Raw genomic sequence first — 17,526 nt, 5'->3', positions numbered from 1 at the left:
AAAATCCTGTAGTTTAGCACAGTCAATCACACTACAGCAGGGCCACTGAATCAATGTGGCTTTGTTAAGTCAGCCTCTACATTGGTTCAAGTGATTCAAATGAGCCTATTCTAACTGTGACTTACTGTGGCATAATAAGATCCCCACTGATTCAATGGGCCTACTCTAGTGTAATTTACTACATGGAGTAACAAGATTTTGGCCATTGTGATATTGTCCTCTGTGGTTTCCAGATTGTCAGGGCTCTGTGGGATCAGAATTGTGAGCAGTCAGGGGGAGGGGACAGAAGAATGTGTAGGTTGAGCTGAAGTCAATATACAGAGCAGCAAATAGTGATTGGAAGTGCCAGAGGCAGGTTGGAAAACAAGGTCAAGTTGAGATTAGGTTCAAAAACATAGCTAGCAGTCTGGGCATGGCAAGGTCCCAAAGTCTGTATGGTTACCCTAATAATACCACTCAACCTTCTTACTAGCTCATCTATTTAGGTTGCATTTAGGAGCAGAAATGTTGCTTTCTGACCATTATTGGTCAGCACTGCAGCATGTCAGATCTCTGGCCAATACTTACAGCTGTTTAATAGTACAAGGGGTAAGGTACCAGATTCTTGATTTAAATCTAGCAGTGCCCTACACAGCTGTTTCAGTATTAAAACAGAATAACTCTTTATTGTAGGGGAGTGTGTGGCTATATAGAGAGGTACACTAAAATCAGACAACTCAACAATTATTGATTTTCCATTTGGTAGAATAAGTGGAAGTCATAACTGAAGTTCAGCAGCATCTGGGGATTTGGAAAGTACCCAAATGTTTCAAAACTCTTTTGGCTCTCCAACATTCAGCTGAAAATTGGCAAAAGCACTGTTTATGCAGCTTTTAGACCTTCCTTATTCCGTGCTACACTAGGCAATGTGACGTTTTTGAAAAGACATCAGTAAACACAAAAATTGAGAAATTATAAGAAATGATAATGCAAGATACTGTTGGCCCAGTTGGTTCTTTGGGATCTCCCAGCCCCACCTCTTGGCTTCTTTCACAGGACAAACTATATGTGAAAAACAAAGACATGCATTAGAGCAGGCTTCCCCCAAGAGGGTACCCTCCAGATGTTTTAACAAGCCCCAGCATTCCCTACCATGCTACCTACCTACCACTCGCCACTTAACCTCAAGTAGTGCTCACCGCTTTGACTTGGTTGATTTTTTTTTTTTTGTAATCCAGTATACCACCTTAAATTTGGTCTTTCTGTAAGATTTGTTTTTATAAAGAGTGTCATGTTTCTTTATGCTTCTGTTTTATGCTGACTCAGGAACCTATGTGCTTTGCCCCAGGCAGTAGACAACTCTCTGAACTGCAACCAACATTTTTGTTTTCAGGAACTGGTTATCAGTTCTTTATCTTAGAATGCACAGCTAGGTGTAATCTGATGCTGTATATCTACCAGTGATCTATTTAGTCTGTAACCACCCTCTTGGAATAAGTTGAATTGCAGACTTCACCTCTGCAATATCTAGCCTAACCTTTGGACTTTCCTACTTCACTCTCTGTCCCTTGGGCTCCGTTGTACCACCTAACTTATAAAGAGTTCCGGAATACTCAAGATGCTTGCACATGTTTGTGATGTTTTAGCTGGTTGTAGTAAAGGTAGTGTGCAACTGTAGATGTATTTATTTATTCCTTCTAGGGTCTGTTTGCCTAAGGGGAAGGGTTTGGTTAAACAACAAAACCATAGCTGAGAACATCAGCCCTTGGGTTGTCTAGCCCAGTGGTTCTTAACCTTTTTGAAAGAAACGCCCCCTTGAGCCATTAAGGAAGTTATCATCGCCCCCCTCCCCACGGTGATGATATCTTATTTATTTATTTATTTATTTATTTATTTATTTATTTATTTATTTATTTATTTATTTACTTATGACACTTAAATCCAATGACCCCTGAAAACAAAATTCAATTCCAAGAAAATGAAATGCCCCCCAAAAGTAACATTTAATGATTAACAGTAGTTGCAAGCGAATTTTAAGACGCAAAAAGAAATATAAAAAGGGCATAAAAACAAACCACAATACAGGAACTAAAAATTTCAAGACAAAAACTCTGAAACTAAATTAAGATTGGAAGCAAATATACTGTATTTTTTGCACCATAAGACTCACTTTTTTCCCACAAAACAGGGGGGTGGAAAGTCTGTGCATCTTATGGAGCGAAGAAAACAGATTATATTTTCCTGTTTTCTTCTCCTAAAAAATCGGTGCGTCTTATGGAAAGGTGCGTCTTATAGAGCGAAAATATTCATGCACACTGTAAAAAGGCTGCAGCCATCTTAGCAGGTTTGGCTTGCTCCAGCGCCCCCCTACCGCCCCCCTTCTGCTCCAGCGCCCCCACACCGCCCCTTTTCGTTCTACCGCCCCCTGAAAAAATGAAATCGCCCCCTGAGGGGCATTATCGCCCACGTTAAGAACCACTGGTCTAGCCAAGCCACTTAGGAAAGAAAAGAGATAGTACTGAGATAAGGGGTTCATACACTTTATGGGTCTTAATGACTGTAGCTCAGCAACAGGACGTAGAGACATTCAAAGGTCTGGTGGGTTTCCCTTCAGGGCTCTCAATGGCCAACAAAATCAGGTATCTATTGGTTCTGGAAGGCAGCATCTGGACTCTGGCAGAGAGGAAGCCATTTCCTTTTTTTCTAGAGGAAAATGTTTTTCTCTATGACAAAGACACTTCTTGATGAATTGATGAGTCATGCTGATTCTACTGAGGAAAAGAAGAGCCCTCAGGCAGCAAAAACTGGAGAAAGAGTTAGACCTGTAAACCAGCACCAACACCATCAAGTTATATCTTGGCCTTCAGCATCAGAAGAAGCATAGCAGAGACAATGGGAGTGGGAGGATGCTGTTGTGCTCATATCCAGCATGTGGGCTTCTCAGATATTTCTTTGGCTGCTGAAGCAAACAGGAAACTAGACTAGATAGGATAAGGGCTGGTGAATGTGTTGCTAAACTATGACTCCTGTCAAACCTTATTAGCAGCTTTCCTACTTAGAATTTATGGGACTCAGAATTCAACAACAGCTGAAGAGAAACACATTATCCAGTCCTGAGAAAGACCTTTGGTCTGATCCAGTGGGGATTTTTTTCCCTACCTTTCTGCATTAAGCAAAATGTAATTTTAAGCATCTAAAATTAATCCAGTGCTGCTTTTAGGTCTTTCACATGCACACTCTACTGTATTTTAATAGCCATTCTATAATGTTTATAGCAAGGTTTAACATGCCTTTCATAAATTAAATACCCATCTTGGTTCTTTCTCTTCTAAAACCTGCCAAGTGCAGACAACATAAAGAAACATAAAGAAATAATTATGAAGGGAACAAATAAAAGGGGAGATAAAGAAGCCCTGTAAAATATTCTGATGCTATAGATATTGTAAGCTGGTTAGATAGCTGCAGAGCCAGAGGTTGGGAGTTTGATTCCCGACTGTATCTCCTGTGAATATAGCCAGCCTGTGTAACCTTGGGCGAGCCCCACAGTCCCAGGGTGTCTCCAGAAGAAGGGAATGGATTATTATAGATACTGTAGGAAATTGGTCTGGGCAATGACAGGCTCATATAATTTTGTATTAATAAGAAAATCTGTAAATTGTACCCAAGCCAAATTTACTCCAAAACTGCCTCCCAATCTGGAAAACTATGCATGCTGAGCAAATCTCCCTTTCATCTATGTGCTTATTTAGCTTTTTCTTGCAGCCAAAAGGAAGAAGTTGCAACCTGTCACAGTGACATCAGTCTTTGAGTGTTAGAGGTCAACCTAACTCACTAACAGTGGCTTCTGGAATGTCACCCAGAGACTTACTAAATCATTTCAGGCTTATCTGTGGGAGCTAGTAAATTTTGTTTTGTTTCTTTGAAAACATCTAAAAGTCTTTCTCATTAAAACTTTCCTTTCAACAGAAAACGAAGGGAGATGAAGCTTGGAGTGTGCCCATTTCTGTGTCTCATGGCAAATTCTGTTTGCAGAACCAACCACATACATATGGAGGACACACTGCCTTTCCTCTAGCTGAGTCAAGGAATTTTTCAACTAGATTTCGTAGAATTCTGCCAAAGGCAAAATGATGGGACCAAATAAACTGGCATATTTCAGCTGAAAACTCTTATTGTCAATACCTAAGCCCTGGGAAAGGCATTTCCCTGTTTTAGAATGGAAAAAACCCAGAAAAGCTGGTGAAGAGTAGAGGTGTGCATATTTTTGCTTTTGGACTACAACCCTAAGAATGCCCCAGGAACCAGACAGGTGTAGCCCAAAAACATAAATATGCACACCACTAGAAACCAGCAAACTATGGTGTCATTGGTGAGTGGGTGGGCTCACCTTAGTCCAGAGAACTAGAGATTGGGACACCACGTTAGCTGGATTTGGTACAACGGCCTGAGCCCCTCCACCCTGATTTAGATGTTGCTCTTGTTTGTTGCATTGGTAGTGGGTAAGATTTAAGACTAATTCAGACAGACGAGTGGAATGACTCTTCCGCTGTTGGGAAAAAAGCATACACATTTTCTTCACTGAGCTGTGGAGTAAAACATTTCCTGTTCTCACACTGTAGTGAAGAATTTGTCCACCACACAATTTTAAATAATTTTCACTCTCCACCGTTTCTGGAAAGGTAGCCATGTTAGTCTGCTGCAACAACAACAACAAAGGTCTTGTGGTCCTTTAACATTTAATACATCATAAGGGACCTCTGGGTGTGTGTGTGGAATTAAAGCATCAGACTCTAAGAACCAGTATCCACTCCACCAGATGCACCCAATGAAGATTAAGAAGTGTGTTAATTTTCCTTCAGAGTGTCACATTGTCCCAGAAGAGCGCTTTATGGACACTTTGGATAGCCAGAAATACAAGACAAGTGGGTCCTGGATCAAATCAAGCTGGAACTCTTTCCAGAAGCAAAAAATAAGCAGACTGAGACTATCATATATCATAAGAAGACAAGACTCACTGGAAAATACTGTAATGCTGGGAAAAGTTGAAGGCAACAGAAAAAAAGGAACACCAAACTGGCGATGGATTGACTCAAGGCTGTGGCTTCCTATACGTGTACAAGATCTGTTGATGGTAAGATGTTTTGGAGGTCACCTCATAGGGTCACCATAAGTCAGAAGAGACTTGAGGGACATAACAACAAGACAGTTTGAAAAATGAGCATAGCATCATTCTCTTGGGCCAGAGCTCACTTCTTCAGATGCATTTAAAAAAAGATTAATAAATTTGCCAAGACATTATTCAGGGTGTCACACAATTTCTTCATTGTCTTGATGACACAGAACAGGTATTGTAACTGCTACTACATAGTATTTAATTCTTGGATGTTGTAGGCCTTCAAAGTCAGTATTTGGAATCCCAAATATGACTTTCTGTATTATGTTATTTCTAAGCATGTGCAGAGTGTCTTCTCCTTGAAATAACAACCCCATGCCCACTCATCTAGCATTTAGTAACTTTTCATGAAAGGTGTTGCTTTTACGCTATAAATAGATTTGTTACAATCAGCTGGGGTTACATCTATTTAAAAGTTGTATCATATATATAAACGTTATGAAACAAATTAAAAAGATTTACAAACACAGTGGCTGAAATCCAGTATGAAGTCACTGCTAGAGCAGGCCCATGGAATTAGTGGGGATTTGTTGAGTCAATGCTTGTGGAAATTCCATTGAGTCAATGGGTCTACTCTAGTTGTTACTTGCTACTGGAGTTCAGTGAGTGTGTGAAATATATCTAGAAAAAGACCTTAGTTTCACAAGTATTCGGAACACTTCAATGCCACTCCTTACCTTTGTGTGCTTTTTCTTCTCTTCCTCACATCTACTTTTTCTTTCTTTTCTCACTGGTCTTTCTTTTCTTCCACTTCATTGCTCGTACAGTCTTGCCCATCTCTTCTCGTATAATAATAGTGACAATTTATTATTAGCACTAGTACGACTGTAGGAAATGGGGACGCAGAGGGAATATGTCTACAAAACTGACAGAAGGAAACAGAATGACAACAGTCATCCATATCATTTCCTTGTTCTCTTCTTCTTTCCATGGCTAGCATCCAACAGCACCATGAGTATTGTGGAGAAAGTTTGCAATTTCAAGCATGGAAGGAGAGGGCAGAAAATGGGCATGCAAAGCAAAGACTGAGGACATACAAAAGGGCTGTAAAATTGAGCAACATCTTATCTCTCAGCTCTCCAAAATGAGGAAGCAATAAAGCAATAGGACACAAGACAATACCTCCTTCCCAAGTTGGAAACTAATCCAATCTACCCCTTGAATAGCCTACATTTGCTGTGATTCCAAGGTTGCTTGGAGAGCCTCATCACAAGAACTAAGGATCTAGTGAAGCAGCTCACACAGTCAAGGCTTGGAACCAGCAATTGGTCTGGGATTGTCTCTCTTTCTCTGTTCCCATTTCCTCCCAACTTGGCCACCATGGTTCCAAACCTGGAATTAAGGCAGGGGACCCAGATTTTGGAAGAACTTCTGCCAAAACTATTCCTGCAAAGCAGAGTCATCCTCTGTGCATGTATACCAAGAAATAATTAAAAAAAATCTCCCCCTGGAATTTCTGTGCCCATTTCTACCAATAATAATTATGGTGTATGCATGAGAAGCTCAAACAGTTCTTCTCTCCAGTTAAGAACATATTTACTCCAAAGTTGGATATGAACAGTTTACAATGGGTATAACACCCGTATTGCTGTCTGTTCCATTGTTTAAAGTATGTATTTGTAATAAACAGATTGTTGGCTTCACAGAACTCTATGAGTCATTCTCCTGCTTCATATCCATCCCCCTAGGCTAAATTTTCCAACAACATTTGCTTCTGCTTTGTTCTCTGCTTTTGAGTTCCATTTACCTACGGATATAAGCATGCCTTGTTTCAGTGTGTGACTGATTTCCTCTTGGATATTTATGTAAAAGCTTTCAATTTCTTCTTCTTAAGCACTAGTAGTTTTCTTGGGCTCCATGATCACTGCAGATGGAGACAGCAGCCACGAAATTAAAAGATGCCTGCTTCTTGGGAGGAAAGCGATGACAAACCTTGACAGCATCTTAAAAAGCAGAGACATCACCTTGCCAACAAAAGTCCAAATAGTCAAAGCTATGATTTTTCCTGTCGTGATGTATGGAAGTGAGAGCTGCACCATAAAGAAAGCAGACCGCCGAAGAATTGATGCCTTTGAATTGTGGTCCTGGAGGAGGCTCTTGAGAGTCCCCTGGACTGCAAGGAGAACAAACCTATCAATTCTAAAGGAAATCAACCCCGAGTGCTCAGTGGAAGGACAGATCCTGAAGCTGAGGCTCCAGTACTTTGGCCATCTCATGAGAAGACTCCTTGGAAAAGACCTTGATGTTAGGAAAGTGTGACGGCAAGAGGAGAAGGGGACGACAGGGGATGAGATGGCTGGACAGTGTCTGCGAAGCAACCAGCATGAATTTGACACAACTCCGGGAGGCAGTGGAAGACAGGAGGGCCTGGCGTGCTCTGGTCCATGGGGTCATGAAGAGTCGGACACGACGAAATGATGAAACGAAACTAGTAGTTGGAACATAGACTTTAATTACGGTTATGTTGACTGGTGTTCCACAGAGTCTGATTTGATATTATTCAGTCAGATTTTGCATTATACTTCCTTACTGCTTGTGCTATGTCTTACCTTAGTATCAGAGCAACTCAGCTTTTTTTCTGAGTTTGTTATTTCCAAACTTTATAGTTGTTTCACTGAAAATATCCCTCTCCAGTTGACTTCAGTTCATTGACACCAGACACTACAACGTTATATGTTCCATTTCTTTCTTTACAGTTTTGAATTTACCTTGAGTCATACTTCTCACATTCCACATTGTGTGTTATGTATAACTTTAGACTTTCCTTTGCTCTTCCCTAGTAACTGCTTGAGTGTTTTTCAACCTAGGAGTCTCTTCCTCCAGTACTATCTCTTGTTTCATTTTGGACTGTTTCATCATAGGGTTTTCATGGTAAGGGAAATTCAGTAGGGGTTTACTATTGCCACCCATTTGCAATACTAACAGATGTTAGTTTGTCATAGCCTCCTCCGCCTGTCTCACTTCCAGCTACTGCTGCTATCCAGTAGTTGCCTCGAAGAGCGGGTAGCTATTAATAGGCTCCCCTCTTCAACCTTGGGGCCCTATAAGTTACTTCTGGCTTGAAGGCGCATAACTAACTCTCAAGTAAGTATGATCATGGGCTGAAAAATCCAAAACCTCACCATTAACTTTGTTATTATGTGCCATCAAGTTGCTTCCAAATCACAGCAACCTGATTAGATTAATAACCTCCAACAACAGCCCTGCTCAGTCTTCCAAACTGAGTGCTGTGGCTTTCTTTACTGAGTCAATCCATCTCATTAGCAGTCTTTTTGCCTGCTGCTGCCTTCCGCCTTCCCCAGCATCATTTTCATCCCCTCTATACACCTACTCAAGAGGAAGGATTCACCCTTTCCCCCCACCCCTTTCTATGGGTGTGTGCTTGGAAGTCAGCTAGCTCCCTCAGACTGAGGGGTTAGTAGCCTCGAGGACGCGACCTCGGAAGTGAAATCCCAATTAAAACCACCCTTCTGCCTAAGCGTGCCGAGGGGCGGCATCCTGAAAAGTATTGGAAACGTCCTTGGTCTTGTGAGGGAACAGCTGGTATAAACTCCTCAGCCTTAAGGGAGGGGGAGTGGAGTGGGCAGCGTTGTGTTAATTAATTTAAAAGCGTAGGGCGTTGATCATTTGCAAAAGCGCTCAGCCCTTCCCTTCCCTCCCCCCCATCCGCCCCTTAGTCTTCCCGACTCCGGACTTTCCGCCTGCTTTCTCTCCGCCCGGCCTCCTCCCGCTTCTCAGCTGACGCTCGCTCGCTCCTTTTTCCCACAGTAGCTTCTAATCCAGACTGTATGGTATGTGGGCTGGTCACAAATCCCCATGTGGTCCGACATCATTGACATGGCGGAATCCCCTTTCCAACCCTTCTGGTAGCGACTCCGGCTCGCTCGCGGACTAAACCGGGCGGCGATTGCTCAGAGAGACACGGCTTCACCTCCCCTCCGAAAAAGCAAGGCAGGGTTTTTCCTCCCCTGGGTTATTCCCCCCCGTTTCCAGCACAAGGTAAGCACCTCGCCTCGGCTTGTCCTTTCCCTCGTTTCCCTCCCCAGATCCTGGAGCTGAAAAATGCCAGGCACGAAACGGGTGGCGACCCACTTCTCCCGGTATCTGGAAACGCAAAGGAAAGATTCCGGGTAGATCCCTATCGTGCCCCTGGGCTAGAAGGCGACCAGAAATCTAGGTTTCCCTAGCCATCTTCCTTTTCTCCCCAAGTGCGTTTTCCCCCCCTTTCTCTCTCTCTCTTTTTTTGGTCGCCCTTCCTTCCTCCTAATCCGGATTCCTTTTGTTTCAGAGTGGAAACTCCAAATGTGAACTTGGCGGGCGGCGTATATATTTTGTAATTAAAAAAAATTTTTTTTCGGTAAAGATCCCTGCGTAGCGATCCTTCTGGTCTGCGGGCTACTGAAGCCCAAGGGGTACGATTGGAAAGGAAGGAGAATAGGGAGATGGGATGGGTGGAAGCCCTAGGAACTGACTTCAGAAGTTTTTTTTTCCGGGGGGGGGGGAATGTTCCCTTTTAAATTTCCCTTTTCTTGTTTGCCGGTGCCTTTTTTTTTAAAAAAAAAATCTTATGAGATCCATCTTACTTTTTTCTCTCCCCCGCCCCCTTTTTCTCATATTTAGGGGAAAGCAGCCCCCCCTCCAACCCCGCTCTTTAACTGCGTGGAGGGAGGCGGGAGTGTTTTGAAGATGGGGGAAGATGATAAAATAAAATAAAACCACCACCCCTACAGTGTCAGCCGATCTCTGGTTGTCTAGCGGCTACAGTTGGGAGCAGCGGGAGAAGTTTGGCGGATTTTGGGTGAAGGCAGGCGCCGGGCGACCTTGAATGCATGCAAAGGCGGAGATGCTGGCTGGTGATGCCCCATATTATCATCATCATTATTGTTATTTTAAGGCAGGGGGAGAGCGAAGGAGAGAGCGGTTTGCCGGCTGAGCTCATCTGTGAAGAAGCCAGCCTTAGTGCAAAAATCTGCAACCGGATCCCCCCCCCCTTTTTTTTGACTGGGTGGAGAATCGAGTCACCACCATCATAACCTAGTAATCCAGACAGGCTCCTTGCGGCTGCCCCTTCTGCTTGACACTTTCTTACTTCTGACCAAACATAGGCCCCCCATCCTCAGCTGCCCCCCCACCCCATTTCTCTCTCCAAACCCCGTTTGCTGAGGTAAAGCACCCCCCCCCGCCCAGCAAAACTTGTACAGTAAGTGCAGTGCAGGCCTCCTCCGTGCAAAACCCCTCCGGAAGATGGGCTTTTTGCTGAGGTGACATTTAGAGCTTTTTTTTTCTTTCACGAGGGAAGGCTCTGGGAAAATGGGGGTCTCTGGTTCCACCTCCGCCTCCTACCCAGAAGCGGGGTTGTAAAAGTGGCTTTTTTAGGTGGGGGAAGTTGGTGGTGGGAAGCGACGACCGCCTGGCGCGAAAAGACGCCGCCCGGCGCTGAGGGAGATTGGCAAGGGCCGGGTCCAAAGCCGCTGCTCTGGGGCCAAGCTGCAACGTAGCGTCTGGCCCCTTCTGGCCAGCTTGGCTGGGAAGGATGATGTCTGCCTTTCAGGTGAAGCCAGCCAAGGCGGCGGCGGCGGCGCGGCAAGGTCCTCCTTGCAGCCTCAAAAGAGCTGGAGGGGGATCTTTCCCTCTCTTCGCCCCCACCCCACATGGGCAAAGTCTTTCCAAAGTGTCTGGATCCAGGGGGCACGTTGGAGAGAGGAGACCGAGACCCACAGACGGCTCTCCTCTCGCCCGTCTTCCCGGAGCCCCGCCCTTCCTCGCTGACGCCACTGGCAAAATGAAGGGAGCAATTCTGGAAACTTTTTATTTCCCTTGCCAGACGCATTTCTCTCTCCCCCCCCCCTTTTTTTTTTTTACAAAATGGCATATTACCAAGGAAATGGAATGCTGTTTTGTTTCCTTTTAAATAAGCTTTGTGAAAGAAAGAGAGAAAAAAAACATTCATCTCCAAAATGCATGGTTTTCACTCTTCCTCAACCCCATTTCCCTTCAGGAAAATGTTTTTAAAAATTTGGGTCTTTGCACTGATGTCTTCTAGCATTCCAGTCAAAGCGAAATTCATTCCACTTGGATTCAGGCCAAAGGTTTTCTCTCAAGGCAGACTCTTTCCTTCGTCTTTCTTATTCTGCTTTCCTTCTGCTAAGTTATCTGCTGACATTGGTGCGACCTGGGCAGTTTTGAGGACGGGGCGGGCTGTGTTGGATGAGCAGGAGGATAGAGAATACTCAAGTGCTAACACTTCGCAGACAGTAGAGGAGGGTCTGTTGAAAGTACAGTATGAGGAATAGTCTATTTTTGGAAGCGATTAATCTGGCAGTGAAGTGTAAAACTGCCTTGTATTGGGGTCAGGATCTAGCCCATAGCTGGCTCTCTTTCTGGCTCATCACATCTATACAGAGTGGCAGAATGTTTATTAGAACTTGAGACCTTTGAAATTAAGAGCATTACCTTCTCCTACTGAACTGTAGGGCTTTCCTATAAAATGTTTTCCCGCTTGCTTTAGTATATCAAGTCTCTGGGAGAGGTCATTCAGGGAACTTGGGTGAGATGCCATCCATATACTGAGGACACTCATCTCTTCTTTGCAGGAGAAGTATTAAGCCATTGTCTGGAATCTGTACTGGGTTAGGTGACCAGCCAGCAATCTGAAACTGAATCCTGACAACCCAAAGATAGGTTTGTCTTCTGACAGATGGTGTTCAGTCTTTTATGGCTGAGGTTCTATTCTCCTTAAAGTATTGAGTTTGCTTTTTTGGGATGATGCTAGATCCCAATTTTGATCTAGAAGGCTCAGGAATTCACAGGAGCAAGAAAGTGTTTTTGATCAGGTTAGGCTGGTGGTCCCCAGCTTTGGTTCCCCAGGTGTTCTTGGACTAGAACTGCCAGAAATCTAAGCCAGCACATTAGTGGTGAAGGCTTCTGGGAGTTTTAGTCCAAGAGCATCTGAGGATGAAAGGTTGGGAACCACTGCAGCTCCCGTTGGTTAAGAAAGCACCTAGTAATCGTGCTGTGTTCTCTCTTATCCACAGTGTTTCGGATCATCTGAGACAACCGGGAAGAGAGGCTTCTTGGTGAGGGAGCCTTATCTGTGGCCTCGCACCAGCATGGTTGTCTTGCTTAGTGCTTTTTCCTCATAGACTTTAAAATATCTTTTAGCACATTAATGCATTTTAATAACTTTTTTTGTTTTATTTATAGTTTACTTTGTTCTTGTAATCTGTTCTATTTTGCAATCTGCTGATGGGAAGTATACAAATATTTTAAATTAATGAAGTCACACTTAATGCATGCTTGTTAATTGAAATGGAACATTATGAGCTGTTCAGGTATCATTTCCGATAGAAGGAGTGATTCTGAGTGTGCATTTCTGATAGACTTTTACCTTCATTGGCTTAGGTCTCTGGCTGCAGAGCCAGAAGTTGGGAGTTTAGTTTCTCCCACCGTACCTCCTTAAGAGGGGCTGGGCTCGATGAGCCATAGACTCCCTTCCAGCTCTGCAAATTCAAAGGTTATTATTATTATTTGGTTACTACTTGAGTAGTCAGTATTGAATACATCATGGTGCCTGAACCTCTTGTGTTGAACTGCACTGGAAGATTCACTTAAGAGATTTTTAATGATTGGAGGCAAGAATACAGAGTCCAGAATTTAGCTTGCTGAATGGGTTTGAGTACATCTTCTTTCTCCCAACCCCAACCCCTTTTACAAGAGGAATAATAAAGATATTTGCAGTGCAGTAGGAGGAAGCAAGAAGAATGAGAAAGTCCGTGTTCAGTTAACTGGTTGGCAAAAATATGTGGAAAGAGCAGGAAAAAAAAGCTTCACTTCTTTCTGATTATGCTTATGTCGTAGGGCGTCTCTGTGAGACCCAAATGGTGTGGACATAGTTGAGGTCTAGTTTTTCTAAGTTCTTTGGTATCTGCCTGATGTCTACAGCTTCAGACTGCTGCTCATGGTTTACATGCTTGAATGCTCCGCCCTGTGGAAATTTTTCCTATTATAGCCTGGAAAAAACACTGGAAAAATGTGAGGAAAACTTGTTCTGCTTGGAATACACCCGCATACTAGGAGGCAGTGGTTCTGTTCTGATCTACAATTGTACCTCGGTTTACGCAATCAATGCGTCCTCTGGGATGTTACGTCATGCGAAAAATTTGTAAACTGGAATGCAGATTGCCGTAGGAACAGTGGCGGCGCTAAAAACCTCCAGGCGAAGCGAAAGAAACTGGGAAAAAACGTGAACTATTTTGAATTGATTTCCATTCATAAACCAGAAATTTTGTAAACCAAGGCGTACATAAACCGAGGTACTTTTGTTGTTTAGTCATAAAGTCGTGTCCGACTCTTTGTGACCCCATGGACAAGAGCATGCCAGGCCCTCCTGTCTTCCAGTGCAACACAACATATATATTGGTCAAATTCATGTTGGTAGCAACTGAGGTACTACTGTATCAAAATCAGAACTCTAAGTTCCACTTTTGGCACCCAGGGCTTTGTTGCCCTATTGGTTAAGTGTAGGTCATGTGAGGCTATCACATGTGGGGAGAGGAGAGTGGAACATCTGTGTATGAAGTGGTTCCATGTTAAGCCCACCTGCTTTGTATTTCCCTCTGCCCAGGGCAGAATATCTGGAGACTGCATATATGTTGTGGGGTGGTCAGATTTGCACCTTCTCCACAGTGATTTTTAGTGTTCTGTAAATATTAGAGCCCTTCAAAGTCCCAGTTGCCTCACTCTAGTTATGTTGAGGGTCACTAATGCTGTTTTTCTAACAGTGCCACCTTGCCTTTGATTCTGCAGAAGTGAAGCCTATTCAGTTCAGTGTGACTTTTAACTCCAGTTAAGTGGATGAAGGACTGTAACCCAAGAGTAGGAGTTGGGACTGGGGATGTTGAGTCCAGCAAATATTATGCCTAAATCACATTGTTAATTTCTGGCAGAGATATCAATGTTTTGTACAATTTAGAAGTGGATGTTGGAACAGCTTGTATGCTGGGTGACTAGGAAGGCACTGTGAAGGCAGCAGTACTTTGTGGGAGGTAAGCATAGGACATTTTTGTATTATAAATAGCTTTATATAATACAGTACATAAAAATATTTGTGGCTGACTGTTTTAAGGACTTGTGTTTGTAGTGGTAGTGGACTGGGCCTACTGTTTGTTTATTTTTGCATAAAGTAGCAATATGTTATGCTGGTCGTAAATGAGTCCATTGAAAATTTGCTTTGCTGCTGTTAATATGCTAAGTCGCTGTCTCATTCTCCCCGAAATGGCTTCTGGAGGCTTAGAGACCTCTTTGCTTTTCTCTTTAGAATGGTCTTCCTCACAATATAAAGCAACAGTGGTTCTATCCAGAGATTATCGGAATAAGTAGCCTAAACACACAAAGAAAGGGATATATCTGTGACGATCCTCAGTCATCCAGGTGAGGATATCTGGAAGTTTGAGTCATGGCAACTGGACTTCTTCCTTGTTAGGATGAAACGTTTCACTACTCATCCAAGTAGCTTCTTCAGTGTCCTACCAACTCTCCTCGGACTGAAGAAGCTACTTGGATGAGTAGCAAAACATTTCATCTGACCAAGAAAGAAATCCAGTTGCCATGACTCAAACTTCCAGACAAGAAGAGAAAGTTATGTCTGTGGCTCCATTCCCCTCTTCCCATGTTTACATTGCCTTCTCTGTGGAGAGAGACTTTCTGAGAAGGAGAGTCTTGCATATCAGTGGGTACTCTCCTGCATTAGAGGAAGTGGTCCTCTTTAGAATCATCATCATCCCTAAGAAGGGATTGGTCAATCTGGAAAAGTATGGCCAAGAGGAGGGGAGGACTATTTGAGGCTAGCATGGTTCCTTTTTTCCAGATGTTTAGGCTACCCAAAAATGACCACCAATGAAAAATACTTACATGTAAATTAATACTCTTGAATGGAAAATTAATTAATTCCAATTTAATTATTTTAAATTTAAATGCATTTTATATTTTTAAGTATAAAAGTCACACAGCATCTTGGGGTATGTGTGTGATGCTGCTACATGAAGTAGTAACTGAATTTCAGAAGAATCTCAGGCAGAAATAGCTTGAGCACGTAAGAATGTGGTGCTTTGAAGTGCAGAAATCGAATATGGTTTTCCATGGGCTGATCCCCATGAGATGGCTTGATATGGGCTGACTGTGGCCAAAGTAGTTGGCAATAAATATAAAGCAGTAGCACTCCTGCGTGGAGGCATGAAAATGGCTGCAAAAGCGAGAGAGTGCATCGGTTTGAGACATGACAAGAAATACATTGACTTATTTTAGAAGATACAATCCAGTTCTATCAGTACTGTATTATAGAGACAGAAGTATGGTTTGCATGTTAAGTTATATAGGCCATTAATTTAGCTTTAATTTACTTAAATGTGTTTTTCTGTTTGTATTTAACTCGTCTTCTGCCAACTGTTTTCAATGAAATGATGAAAACATGTTTTTAAAATTCCAGGCTGTGAAGTACCGTGTTTCCCCGAAAATAAGACAGGGTCTTATATTAATTTTTGCTCCCAAAAAACACATTAGGGCTTGTTTTATGTTACAGTCAGGTCATCATCTTCTGGTTGCTGCACAATGCTGCAGAATGGTGGAGGGCGGGGTTTCACTTAATTAGGGCTTATTTTTTGGGGGTAGGAATTATATTACGAGCATCCTGAAAAATCATACTAGGGCTTATTTTCAGGTTAGGTCTTATTTTCGGGGAAATGGTATGTAAAGCAATGTGAAAGGAAATTGTGGGTCTGTGAGCCCAAGAGTTATTTCAAAGGGCCAAGTTTGTACTCTTGAAGTTGGTGGTAGCAAACTTCAGTACGGTCTATGAGCCCCTTCGAAGCATGCAGCAGTTCAATCTCTTTGTTGTTGTTGTTGTTTAGTCATTTAGTTGTGTCCGACTCTTCATGACCCCATGGACCAGAGCACGCTAGGCCCTCCTGTCTTCCACTGCCTCCCGGAGCTGGGTCAAATTCATGCTGGTAGTTTCGATGACATTGTCTAACCATCTCATCCCCTGTCGTCCCCTTCTCCTCTTGCCTTCACACTTTCCCAACATCAAGGTCTTTTCCAAGGAGTCTTCTCTTCTCATGAGATGGCCAAAGTATTGGAGCCTCACCTTCAGGATCTGTCCTTCCAGTGAGCACTCAGAGTTGATTTCCTTTAGAATGGATAGGTTCGTTCTCTTTGCAGTCCAGGGAAGTCTCAAGAGCCTTCTCCAGAACCACAACTCAAAAGCATCAATTCTTCAGAGGTCAGCTTTTAGATGGCAATCTCCATTCCTTAATCATGGGAGAAGAGACAGCTGTGTGCAAAAACACTTCCTTGACATTCTTCAATGTGCTGTTAATGTGTTCCTATCTACCCTTTCAGGCCAAAGCTTCCAAACAAGCAGTGCTGTGGCAGTTTATTGGTAAAACTGTTGTGCAGATGGCCTTCTCCGCCCACCTTTGTGGTTGTATGATCAGAGATTTAGAACAGAAGCATGTCCTCACATAGTGGCCACTAAATATAATAGTGGCCACTAACTCAGATGACTTTAGAAGGGTTGGATACATCTGGGGCAGCTCTCTGTCGTGATAGTGGTGTGCTATCACAGTGATATGCTTCTGTGTATCAGTAGTTGGGGGTCGGAGCAGGAGGGTGCTGTTGTGCTAATGCCCTGCTTCACGGTTTTTCAAACAGTTCTGGTTGGCTGATGTGTCAGCTCGGTACTAGACCCAGTTTTGGTCAAAACTAGACCTATTGAAATGAATGGGATTTATTAAGAAACTGTAATGTAGATCTCACTGATTTCAATGACTCCAGTTTGGCCCAGAATCTCAACTACATAGCCTTGGTCTAGCATACATTTTTCTCATGTGCTTATGGCAGACTTGATGAGGAAGTGCTTCCATGCATTTCTAGTGACATTACTCTGCATCATTACAGGGAGATGAGATATCTTAATATATTTTATTTTTAAAATCACTGTTCTTCTTGTGTCTCTGCTCATGCAGGCTGTCACAGAGGCTTGCAGTGCTGTAAGATGGAGGTATACTGAACCACATGGAAAGTGCCACAGAAATGGGTTACTATAGGGTTTTGGATTTTGTATGGTTGATAAGTTTTTGTTTGTTTTTTGCTTTTTCAAATATATAGTCAAATATTTCAATTTCCCAGTGTCCCTCACAGTGGGCCATCTTAAGTGCGGTAAATGAGAGTTACAGTCTAAACACTTCTGGAGGTTACCAGTTTAAGGCAAGGTGGGATATAATTCCTTGGTACTAGTTGGTTCAGCCTTTATGAAGCCTGTTTTGGAATAACTAGCTGCCTAACTCTTCCTCTTTCCTGGATGGAGGGGCTGTTAGCCA

The 17,526-nt window shown here is 43.0% G+C and overlaps 1 protein-coding gene and 1 long non-coding RNA gene across 6 annotated transcripts in view; one reads left to right on the top strand and one right to left on the bottom strand.

Moving 5' to 3' along the window:
* Positions 1 to 8,508, bottom strand: part of LOC140706068 (uncharacterized) — an 88,249-nt gene extending 79,741 nt beyond the window's left edge. For 4 of the 5 annotated variants that reach the window (XR_012085795.2, XR_013543200.1, XR_013543201.1 and 1 more), the window contains exon 1: positions 5,830 to 8,497. This is a non-coding gene — a long non-coding RNA (uncharacterized LOC140706068). Of the gene's footprint in view, positions 1 to 5,829 lie in introns of all 5 variants that reach the window. The other variant, XR_013543199.1, reaches the window with a different exon arrangement.
* A 296-nt stretch (positions 8,509 to 8,804) lies between these two features.
* FNDC3B (fibronectin type III domain containing 3B) overlaps positions 8,805 to 17,526 on the top strand; it is a 351,384-nt gene continuing 342,662 nt past the window's right edge. The window contains exon 1 of the mRNA XM_020793802.3: positions 8,805 to 9,151. The gene's annotated coding sequence lies outside the window, so the exon portion shown is untranslated. The remainder of the gene's footprint in view (positions 9,152 to 17,526) is intronic.

This window comes from Pogona vitticeps, chromosome 3 (assembly GCF_051106095.1).
Source record: "Pogona vitticeps strain Pit_001003342236 chromosome 3, PviZW2.1, whole genome shotgun sequence".
NCBI classification, from domain to species: domain Eukaryota; kingdom Metazoa; phylum Chordata; class Lepidosauria; order Squamata; family Agamidae; genus Pogona; species Pogona vitticeps.
Note: the sequence above shows the minus strand (reverse complement) of the source record. Positions and strands in the feature narration are given on the sequence as shown.